This window comes from Physeter macrocephalus, chromosome 8, assembly GCF_002837175.3.
Source record: "Physeter macrocephalus isolate SW-GA chromosome 8, ASM283717v5, whole genome shotgun sequence".
Lineage (NCBI taxonomy): Eukaryota > Metazoa > Chordata > Mammalia > Artiodactyla > Physeteridae > Physeter > Physeter macrocephalus.
The window spans coordinates 152,562,988-152,575,284 of NC_041221.1; the positions used below are offsets into that span (position 1 = coordinate 152,562,988).

Consider the following 12,297-nt stretch of genomic DNA (forward strand, 5'->3'; position numbering starts at 1 on the left):
CACCGCAGAGCATTGAGTAGAGTTCCCTGTGCTATACAGTAGGTTCTCATTAGTTATCTATTTTATACATAGTAGTGTATATATGTCAATCCCAATCTCCCAGTTCGTCCCACCCCCTTCCCCCCCTTGGTATCAATACATTTGTTCTCTACCTCTCTCTAAACCTAACTTTTCATACCCGAAAATGGGGTAAAGACACTTGTCCTTCCTACCTTACAAAAGAGAATTGAATGGGAAAGTCTTGGTCAACTGTACAGACTGCATTGAGGTAAATTTATTTAATTACACAGACATAAGACAAAGATGAGACAAAGAGGCTCAATAGCCAAGCCTGTACTTTGGTCCCTGACATATAACTTTCTGACAAGTCACCATAATTTTTTAGCTTTGATGCCAATAATTTTATTAAGCAAAATTTCCAACTCTTCCTCTGAGTCAGTGCACATTTCATTTTTCTAGTCTTGAACAAACTGGAGAAGAATGAGACATACAAGCTTGCTCAGAACAGATTCTCCAGGGACACTTTCCTCCACCCAAACCTCCCAATAATCTCAAATAGTCGGCCTGGCCTCAGTGAGTATTTTAAAAATCAGCTAACACTAAAAGGAAACTATGCGCATCTGTAGAATGGCTGGGAAGGCCTTATTCTGTGCAGATATTTAATGTAAGTATATTTTTGGCACTAAACAAAGGCCTAAATTAACTCCATATTAACTGGGAGTTGAGGCTTCCTGACACTAACCACCGAGGCTGATCCCAGGTGGCTCTTCCCCAGCAGGTCAGGCCTTCCACGTGTGATATAAAGAAGCAAGCCACAGTTGATGTAACAGGAGTTACATTTGGAGGTCAAAGAGCAGTGGGTATGAGGGGAAGTCTGCTCTTCTGTTGTTGTTTCTGCACACGATTTAGGGAGTCCCAGCTTCTGTCTACTCCCTCACCACTGAGAGGTTTGGCAGAAATTCTCCAATCTGACATTAATGGGATGGTTTCCACCTGCACTTTCAGTGCCCTGACTAATAGAAGATCCACTAAGATCCACTTTATTCAAATCAAAAATACTATGTGGTACAGTATTCAGTTCACACCAAGGATCGCATATGCCATAGGACTCACCAATAGGAAAGATGGATCAACGTGCTGACATATATGGAAAGAATACCCTTCTAAAAAAAAAGTCCCCTTGTTATATATTTGAATAATTTTAAAGTCTCTCTTAAGACAAAGTGCTTTCCCAATTATGTTATTTTTAAACTAGGTACTGTTTGGGGCATGAACCAACTATAATCCATGGTGATGCTTAAGAGGTCACCTGAAGAAGAGAATAAAAACAACAAGGAAGATTAGAAAACTTACATAAGTGTAGAATTTTTCCTGGATCTCCCACCATTACAAATGTTTCTCAAAACAAGACTTTCAAAGATCAGCTTTAAGAACATTGCTGAAGTGGTTATGTTTGGAGATTAAAATACAGCAAATGGTTAGTTATGGCTTTGATAAAATTTCAGGGAAAGCATCATGTACAGATTCAAAAAGAAGATCTCAAACAACTAAGATAGAAGAGAATATGATGGGACTAAAAATGGCTCTGACCTTGATAATAAAAAGAACAGCACTAATGTTAAAGATGGCTGTAATGAGTTTGAATAGAAGTATAAACCCTAAAGGTGGAAAAAGTTATATTTGTAAATGTTGTAAATTATGTCTGTGATTTTAAATATGTATACTTAATTAACGTGTGAAATACCATAAATAGACAACTGATAATTCACTGGTATCTATAAATATGCATATGGCTAACATGGTCCTAAAACAGAAAACCTTTTGTTAGGAAAATGAGGGAACACCTTATATCAAGGTGTTATATATACTCTATTCTGGCATATATGGTGTTGAAAGTTCTGTGAAAGAAAAGCTGCGGTTATCCAATGATAGGAGAACAACTAGGTAAATTATGATGTGGCCACAAAATGGACTATTACATACCTACTAAAATGCATTTAGGAGGAATTTAAACTAACAGAGGAACGTTTACTTTACAATTCAAATTACAAAGTAGGATACAAAATTATATACATATACTGTGATTCACTCTGATAAAAATACATAAGAGTTTATGAGAAAAATATTAGAAGAAAGACTAAAAAACATTAACAGGGATGGGATAATGGATCTCTTCATATTTCTCATGTTTTTAAAATTTTCTATCCTATATGAATATGCATGATGTTCATAATGATACAATTTGTTTAAAATATGTAAGGCTCCAGGTCCTGTCAGACCTCACCTGTCCTAGAAATACCCACTCTCCCATCACTAACGATCTAATTTAAGGGATCACATAATTCCAAAACTGAATGAGTGAAAGCAATACCCCAGGGGGTTTACAGCTGTGCAGGCTATGGTATCCTTGGACCAGGGTCCAAATCCTGGCTCCTCCATTTATTAACTACAGAACCTTGGGGAAGGCACTTCACCTTTCTAAGTGTTTTTATCTTTAAAATGGGCCAATAATAGAGTCAGCCTTACACAGATTCTCAGGGGGGAAAACATGCCTTACATTCTAGTAATGCAGACAGGAAGAAGATGGAGTGGGAAAAAACAGTATAGAAGTCAAGAAAGGCTGTTGGAAGTCCACAGGGTAGAGAGAGGAAAGGAGTTCAAAACTCTACTGAGAAATGCTGCTATCCTGGGGAAGGTGGTTTGGGAGGGGCCTGCATCGCCCCACCTATTGTCATAATTTTGGACTTAAGTTTCAGACATAAGTGTTTTAGATGAGTTCTCATTTTTACTTATGGAAAGTACAGTAGTGCTTCACATAGTGGGGGAAAATTTACAGAATTCATTGACCCCCAGAGGTGGTTCAGGTAGAACAAACAGCTGTGTGTCAGGGGGTTGGTCCCAACCTCTCAGACTCAGGCCATCTGAGACAGGAGGCCTTCGGAGCTACTTCCAGGCAGTCAGCTGGGGTGGCTGATGAATCCCAACCAATAGGGATGCCAAGAACGAGGGTATAGGACTAATGACCCTGTGCTATAGGTTTCTCAGGAACAAAAAGAGATGAGAACCCAGATTCAACGTATCTGTGCTTTAACGAGAAGATGAAGATATATCTCACGATGAGATTCTACTGAAGTGTGAAATGATTATGAGAGACTAAAAATTGTTTTAAATTCATAATGCCCTGATGTTTATGATAGTTAAGTGAAAGAACAAATTAATATTATGTAAGGTATCACCCTATTTTGGTAATGATGCAGATAACCTGCATAGGAAAAAGATAAGACATATGCCATTAAAAATAATATGAACAGCTAACATGTATTGTTTATGTTTAAAGAACTGGCAGAAATGTGGGCAATTTTAATACTACTTTAATTATTTTCTGTTGGTGCTTCCTAAATTATCTGAACTCAGTGTGTGCAACTTTGCAATAAAGAAAGAAAAACAAGTTTTAATGCTCTAGTGGGCACCACACCACTTAGTTTTAACAATGAACAGAAAGACGAGTATCCGTACCACTGTAACTGTGGACAAATAAAATAGAAAATAATCCTCCATCAAACATTTGGAATATATCTTAGGAAAGGAGAAAAAGAAAGAAATTTATTTTCATCTCCCTCCCACCCACTGCCCTCCGTTTCAAGGTACATAGTTTAAAAACTGAAGGGTTAATTTATCATGATGCTGGGTAAAAAACAAAAACAACAGCCTTGAAAAACTCCAAATAGTTTATTGGCTTTGAAAACCAAATCATGTTATATTATACTAAATAGATTAGAGGTTCAAGACTTTATAGTATTGCATTAGCTTGGCAAGAATGCATATAAAGCTCGGTTGCTACCTTTATTGTTAATAGCTTTCTAATCCCTGACTGGAAATTTATAGTTTAGAAATGGCAACACATCTTAAAGATTAAAGCCATGTGACAAGTAGTTCATGTCCCTTAATAACCAAATCACATGCCTTAGATTGGGGAAGCTTATCTGCCTTTTCCTTCTATACAGTTTCATTGGTAGGAAACACTTTATATCCCTATTACATGAATGATGAATGGGACCGTTGGTTATGGTCTGTTATTTGCTTGGCTGTAGTCAATATGTTTTCTTTGGACAGGGATTTCTGTGATTTATCTCTCTCCTGGCCTTATCACTTATTAACTCTGGGTAGACAGGAAAAAGCCAAGGTTGTATATAAGGCCTAGTGGCCATTTAGACCTCTAATGTCAGTGAAAATATCCCTTTTAATGATCGTTACACTAGCTACTCAAGTCCTGATTATACTCCACTCCAAAAAGGAAATAAAGGTCGTATTTCTTGGAAAGTATGTACATAAAATATGCAAAATAATATGCTTCCTTCAGACCAGCTTTATTCTTTGCAGAAACGGCTTTCATTTTATAGACGTCACAGAAGTACAATGGGTTACTTCTAGTGATTCTTGTTGCTGTTGTCCCCATCATGGCACCAACAGTGTTTAAGTTTACAAATGCCAGTGGGTTCAGGATCACCAGTCACATCAACGTACATCAGATCAGGAGCAATCATATTTCGTGAAAAAATTCCCTCTGGCAGAGGAGAAGAGGCTTGGGACTTAGCCTTTGGATCACAAAAGCAAAAAGAATAAACATTCCCTCTGCCTTGAATTCTTTTCTTTGTGTGTAAATGGCTCATTTGGAGTAATATTTGAGAAATGTGGACAGGAGCAGCCTGTTAATTTTTCTTTCTTCTTGGGTCTTTTCCAATTAGGACACTGCTAAGGCAAAACTGCTAGTCAAGTGTTCATTACACAGCCCTCCTTCGGCTGAATCCTAAGTGAAAACAATCTGATATAAAAGAAAACGCTTTCTTGCCTTCCTTTCCCCAATTCTTCCTGAGTTTGCTTAGGCCCGTCTTTATAACAATTAACATATGTGTAGAATATTACCCTTTACAAAACATTTTCATGCCCATTCTTTCATTGATACTCACAAGACCCTTCGGATGCCTAGAGAAGGAAGGACCCCACCGTCTATTAAGTGGGAGGAAGTAAAAAATCTGGGCCTGAGCCCTCCGTCCCCTCACCCCCACGTCCAACCCATCTCCAGGTCCTGTCCACTTTTCCTCTTAAATACCCCCTTGAGGGCTTCCCTGGTGGCGCACTGGTTGCGCGTCCGCCTGCCGATGCAGGGGAACCGGGTTCGCGCCCCGGTCTGGGAGGATCCCACGTGCCGCGGAGCGGCTGGGCCCGTGAGCCATGGCCGCTGAGCCTGCGCGTCCGGAGCCTGTGCTCCGCAACGGGAGAGGCCACAACAGAGGGAGGCCCGCATACCACAAAAAAAAAAAAATACCCCCTTGAATCCTCTGACTACATTCCATCTCTACCCATTACCACCCAAAGTCAAGTCATCAAATCTCTTTCCCAGAATACTGCAATGGCATCCTAAAAGGTCTTCCAACATCCATTCTGGTTTCCTGTGCTCCAGTCAGCCAGAGTTTTTTTGTTTGTTTGTTTTTAATTAATTAATTTATTTATTTATTTTTGGCTGTGTTGGGTCTTCGTTTCTGTGCGTGGGCTTTCTCTAGTTGCAGCGAGCAGGGGCCACTCTTCATCGCAATGCACAGGCCTCTCACTATCTCGGCCTCTCTTGTTGCGGAGCACAGGCTCCAGACGTGCAGGCTCAGTAGTTGTGGCTCACGGGCCCAGTTGCTCCGCGGCATGTGGGATCTTCCGAGACCAGGGCTCGAACCCGTGTCCCCTGCATTGGCAGGCAGTTTCTCAACCACTGCGCCACCAGGGAAGCCCTCAGCCAGAGCTTTTTGTTTTTGTTTTTATTTTCCCAAAATGAAAGTCTGGTTATGTCCACCTGACCACTTAAGGATTGCTCTTGAGATGACAACCAGACTCCTCCCGCTGGCTACAAGGCTTCAAAGGCTTGTCTCTGCCCAATCTTCTCTCTCACCATTCTCTTCCTCTCTCTTGATTTTTCAGCTTCACTGGAATTTTTACAGCCTTCCAAGATGCCACGTTTCCTCCCATTCAGAGCCTTCTTACATGCTTCTCTCGGCTGGAGCACTCATTTTCTTCCCCCAACCCCACCTGACCCCTATCCTTCATCAATCGCCAGGTTAACTCTTAATCACCCTTCAAGTCTCAGCTCATGCATCTTTATCTGAGAGAAAATACCTCTAACTGACTGACTGGCAGTCCTTTGTTTTACTCTTGTCTGAAACTCTGTTCCTGTTTTTCTGGGCACTTAGCAGGTTTGAAATTGTAAATTTATGAATATCCACATTCCCTCTTAGACTACAAGATCCCTGAAAAAAGGGACTGTGTGTGGTTTTGCTCAACATGGTTTTAGAACACTGCCTAGAATAGAACAGGCAATCCACAAATATTTGTGAGATGAGTGAATGAAGTAACAAAAGAAAGTCATAAAATCAGAATTAGAACCGAGATCTTTTGATTCTGACTCGAACGCCTAGAAAGAAACTATTTCCTTAATCAGATGAAAGTTGGCACACATATAATACCAAACAAAATGTGCCCTAACAACCAATTCTTTGTATTTTGAAGAGAAACATGCCTATTGTCTGCTTCTCTCTTTTTGCATTTACTTTTAGGGAGCATTCATACTGTACCAGGCACTGTCAGGAGTGTGTTACATACATTTACTTATTGACTCCTTAGATGCAGGTACTGTTAAAATATCCTCATTTTACAGACAAAAATATGAAGTGTATATATAAAATAGATCGAACCCCATTTTTTTTCTTTAACAAAAACCCCAGTGACTGTGTTCTCTACATGTAAGTTCAAGTTAAAAGGGATAGATTCTTAATTAACAGCTCTTATTTACATTCCCTGTCATCCAGAGCACAAAAATCAATGAGGACCCATTGCTTCTGGGCAATATGTCAGTCTTATTAGAGAACACCTATTGCAAGTAAGATGTAAGTCAAGGTGCTTCAACACAGTGGGCAAAACAGTGTAAGATTAGGGAAGGTTCGCTCTTCCCTCAAGCAGCTTGTGGACTTCTTGAGATGTGTCTACCTAAGATCAAAAGAAGAGAGCCAACAGTAGAAGGAAGTGAATGATGAATGAGCCATCTAAGCACATGTGACAAAAGAGATCCAAGGACAGAGACTCTTCCAATTAATCAAGATGAGCCATAGGGAACATCATCGTCACCTAGTCCAGTTGGCTCATTTTACTATGAAGAAACTGTAGTCTGGAGCATGTCAGCAACTTGTCCTATATCTCACAGTCACTTAGCAGCAGGGCTGGGACTAGAACTCAGACCTCCCTGATCTCAGCCCAGTGCCCTGGCCACTTGCTACTGTGGCCAGAGAACACCTCCAAGGGGAAATAAGAATTTGAACTGGAACTTACAGAGGAATCACCATGTCCAAGGTAGCTAAACATGAAGTGAGCATGAGACATAGTGAGGAGACTGGTTTGAGTGGAGACAAGGAAGCACCGGGCCCAGAGCATAGTGAGCTGTGAATGCCAAGCCCAGGGGTTTGGGCTACATCTTACATACAGGGAGTAGATAGGGAAGGTTTCTCTGCAGGGACATGTTATGAAAGTGGCTTTTCAGAAGCTTAATCTGGCAATGAACTAGTTTAAGAAGAGGCTAAAGAACAAGAGATTCATTAGGTGCAAACTTTTTCCCTAAAACTGATGACTTTGTTTATCCCCAGGATGGCAGCCTTCATTTGTGCAGGAGGTTTCCAAGAACTAAAAACAGAGCTTTCTCTCTGAAACCTCTTGAACGGGGATTGAAGCTGGTTATAACCTAAACACCTTTAAAGGGGGCTGGTGATAGACGGTACCCATGTTACTATGGCCTCCAGATCAGGGGTTGAAATTTGGGATGGAAATAAGAGAACAGGTGTGCGTTGTTCCTGAAAAATCAACACCTGAGGACTTTATAAATCTGGGCTGCCTTTTTAAAATATGTATTGTTTGAGGTGGTTTCTAAGAAAATATTTGTTATATCAAAATTGTTATCGTCACATTTATAAATCTTTTTCTTGCTGCCTTATACTGTGCTCTTTGTATTTGTGGTTGACTGATGTTGCTTCTTTAATTTACCGATGACTAAAGTTTTGTTACTAAAATTCCTAAAGGACATTTCTTAGACCTCTAGGAACATGGTGGAGAAGATAAACAACACATATAAAATATTACACCACGGCAGGGACTCAGCAACAAATGAATGAATGAATAAGTATAATGGTCATCAGTTATTAATGGAAACTACTAATATCTGGCTAAGTGCTCATGCTAGCTCACCCTAGGTGCTTTATACACATTTCCCTAATACTAAGAACAACCCCAGCAAGTTATTATTCCCTGTGATAATGTAAAGATGAGGCGACTGTGGTTCAGAGCCATCGTACAATGTCCCAAAAATAACCTGTCTGGTAAGTGGTAGAGCTGAGAGTTCAAGCTACACCCATCATCTCTTAAACCCAAGGACTCAATCGCTATGCTACATCATCTCCTTGGAAGTGAGGGAGGAAAGAGTAAGGGGAAGGAATGATAAGAGGGAGAAGGGAAGAAAGAAGAAGAAAGAGTGGAGGCAGAGGGAGAACATACGAGGAATGGGAAGAAAAAAGGAAAATTTGAAAGACATGGCACATGTCATCAAGTTTCATGGAACATATTCAGCCAACATGGCCCCTTCTACATGCAAAGTAATTTGGGGCATGAGGTACAAACAAGAAGCATTTCCAGGAAGAATATTTATTTCAAAGTGGATTCTGAGAAGGATTATGTATGTTTCACAGGGGCAGGAAGCTTGGTGGAAAACGTTAAGAATAGGAGAAACCAGTGGTAGAAGGGATTTGAGATGTGACCTACACAAACATCTGAGCTGTTAGATGATCATCCACTGGGGGCTTTCACCCAACTTTTGGCCTGGTGGCCCGTTTCTCCAGTCATATTTTTCCCAAAGTCAGCAGCCCCTCCAGTGGAGGAATAACTGGACTGAAGTTAAAAAGTACATTTGGATTTGGCCACCTCTTATGAGGAAAAACCAATTCTGAGAACTTTGAAGAAGCAGGTAAAGGCTCCTGGGAGTCTCTTATCAGCTCCCAAGGTTACTTAAAGTTTAGTGGGAGAGATTACAATTCTAAAAGATCCAAGTCACTTCAAGACATAACAACTGCAGGAAAGCAAGCTACGAGAAGAACAAAGATGTTGGCGAGACCAACATCTTTGTTTATGGGGATTTACTTCCCATTTACTTCCCATTGGACTGATGGACCAGACACACGATTAGAGAGGGCTTTGAAAACAGTCCTGTCCTTAGAAAGGGTTTTTGTTTCCTCCTATTAGAAAACATGATTTAAAATGTAAAGTCAGCCTTGCTCTACATTTACATAAGAATAACTGGCCACAATAATTCAGATCAGGGATGCGCTACTGAGCTTTTTTATTCTGATCCAGTTGGGCTTCACTTTGCTCCCTCACTCTGATTGGGCAAACACCAGAGAACTGCACAGCTGGCAGCTGAGAACACCTCACATGTCCCTGGTCTGAAGCACCAAAGATGGAGAGCTGCCCTCCTGTCCCTACCAGTGGAGCCAGCTTGCAAGCAATCTGTGTTTAGTCAGATTCTTTCCCCCCACCCCCAATAGTCTGCCTTTATTTGCATAGATTAGGCCAGGCTGTTCCTGTCTCAGTTGTGTGGGGTTTTTTTTCATCTATTATAGATTTTTAGAGACTTGCACATACTCACACCCAAACCCTGTCACACATACTCAGAAAACAACAGTGCCTTAGTTTGGGCTGTTGTTTTTCAGTCCTAGGACATTTCTTTTTTTCTTTTTAAAGGGAAAAATTCCAAGTGATATTCTACTAAGAAACAACTGTTAGCTCACCCCATCCAGAAAACCAAGCCTCACATCTTGAAATGCCGTGGATGTTAAAGAAAATGAAATGTGAGCTTCTGTGGGTGGACGGAAGGGGAGGGCTGCAGGTTTCCAATGAGCTGAGCGGTTGTTCGGATATGAAGAACAGAGAGGATTTACAACCCATCCCTGTGCCTCCGCTAGAAAGTGGTGACAAGCAGAGAGGTAAACTGAGCAAATCACAGAGGCTTGGCAGCAGCAGCCATAAACACTTCATGATAATGATCAAGAGTTCCAGGTGTAGTTCAGAAATTAACAGAGACTCCCTTTTGCTAGAAATGGTGTAATGTCACAGTGACTGTGAACAGCCAGCTACATCAACAGGGAAGTTTTTGTACCACTTTCTTTGAAAATTTTATTTTTCCAATGCAGGGAGAGGTGAGAGTCTCTCTTAGAATACTTAAAAAACTAAGTCTTCTTGTCTATTGCCCACAGTTTGAGGCAAGATCAGCAGAAGCATTTTTTCATACTTTAAATTTCCCACACACTTACACACGTGCGGGAAATCCTGGAGTGCACACCCAGGATTTCTCTCTCTTATCCTTAACTACTTTGCTAGACTTGCAAATCAACCGCTTTTACCTTTGATCTTAATTCCTGTCTTATACAGGTTTTCCAAGATGTGATTTCTTAAATTGATGGCAATTTTTTTAATGGTTAAAAAAATTCCCAATAACGATGGGTCCCCTAGCTATTTTATTTTGAGAACTTAAGTAATTTAATGGGGATGATTTTTTTTTAACTTTTATGGCCAGGTGGCTCAAGGGGATATTTTGTTGAACACTGATTAAAAATAATTTCTTCTAAAGGAGTCTTGACCACAAAATGGAACCATTAATGGGCAGGGACGTTGTCACCAAAGCGGAATCATGCCTGATCGCCTCTCGTTCCTCCCATCACACGAGCATTTTCTTCTTCTTCTTTTTCTTCTCCTTTTCTTGTCCTTAATGGCAGAGTAAATAAGCAGCCAGCGAGGCCTAAATGTTTTCGGCCAAAAACAGAGTCCAAACTCCTCAGAGAAAACATTTGGCCTCTGTGGTTTTGTAATATGTTCCAGAACACTGAGTTCAGTGAAGAACATTGTAAAAAACTCCCAACCATCGGAATGATGGGGGGGAATGTTACAGTATCAGAAGTTTCATTTGGTCCTTTTCCTGCAGGCCCATAATGAGGCTTGTAAAAAAAAAAAAAAATAGCGCTATGTGGAAGTTCTCATGGGAAAAATGAATGGCAAGAAATCCTAGCTTTAAAAGAAACAGCTAATCTGCTAGTTTGATTGTTCTTCAAAACTTACGCTGAACCAATGAGCCTAATTAAAAACACTTGGCCTACTTCTATAAAGCATCATCGCTTTCTCTATGCTTCGTTTGTATACACCACAAAACTCCAGATAGACTATTATTTTTTCAAGTGCTCACTAACAAAGTGCTGACTTTGTTGGGATGGCTGAGCTAATTTCTTGAACTCAGTGTGAAACCTTAGCTAAACAAAATTGTGGTAATTTTCCTTAATTTGTAAAAGTGATTGGAGTGCAAACAAAATTTTCCTCTTGGGTCAATCCTATAATTTTCAATTAACTAAAACTAATAGTCAGGCAGGCACCAAACCTGCATTTTGTTTAAAGGGCTGGGAGGCATTTCCAAGGGTCAGGATGCGTTAATTGTTTTTATAATTTTGAGGCGGGTGGAGAGTCACTAATAAGCATGGTCGGTTTTGTTCCTAGTGTTAAAATACAAAAGGAAAGATGCTTCGAGGTAAAATGTCACAGCAAAATAAAATTTGTCCATTTAATTGTATGGTTATAATTAGGATGTGTTAGCACAGTTATCCTTTCATGCTCTGGAGTCTCCTTGTGTGAAAGCAACTTACACTCTGTACTTAAGCTGGCTTTCTGGTCCTTTATTGAATGAAGAAGGAAACATGGGGCCAGTTTCTGGAGACAGCCACCCAGCGATGACTGCTACTTAGCAGAGGACCTAGAATGTTACCACTCCCAGGGTGGTCCCTGGACCAGGATCACCCACCTCACCTTCGGAGCTTGTTAGAAATGCAGAGTCTCAGGTCCCACCCAGAGCTGCTGAATCAGAATCTGGATTGCAAAAAAGATCCCTCGGTTAGGGATCTTTTTGGTTCCCTAAAGATTGTTTGGTTTGCACACAACAATCTGAGGATCTCTTCAGGTACACACTGGGCACTCAGACTATGCACTTGATGTATTTCCATAGAGAACATGCCTGGTTCTCTCCATGTGAGGGGAGGAAATTCACATTCACCCTATAACCCTAGCTTCTTACTGCAAGGCAGGTCCACGTGCCAAGGCTGTTTGGGGTGGCAGGGGGCAGTCGGCTGGCGGGGGGGAAAAAAATGCAGCTTACAGGGAAAGAAAGCACCAATGCAGAAT

The 12,297-nt window shown here is 40.7% G+C and overlaps 1 protein-coding gene across 7 annotated transcripts in view; it reads right to left on the reverse strand.

The window, feature by feature from the left end:
* Positions 1–12,297, reverse strand: part of EBF1 (EBF transcription factor 1) — a 406,002-nt gene that overhangs the window by 68,062 nt on the left and 325,643 nt on the right. The gene's annotated exons all lie outside the window — the stretch shown is intronic.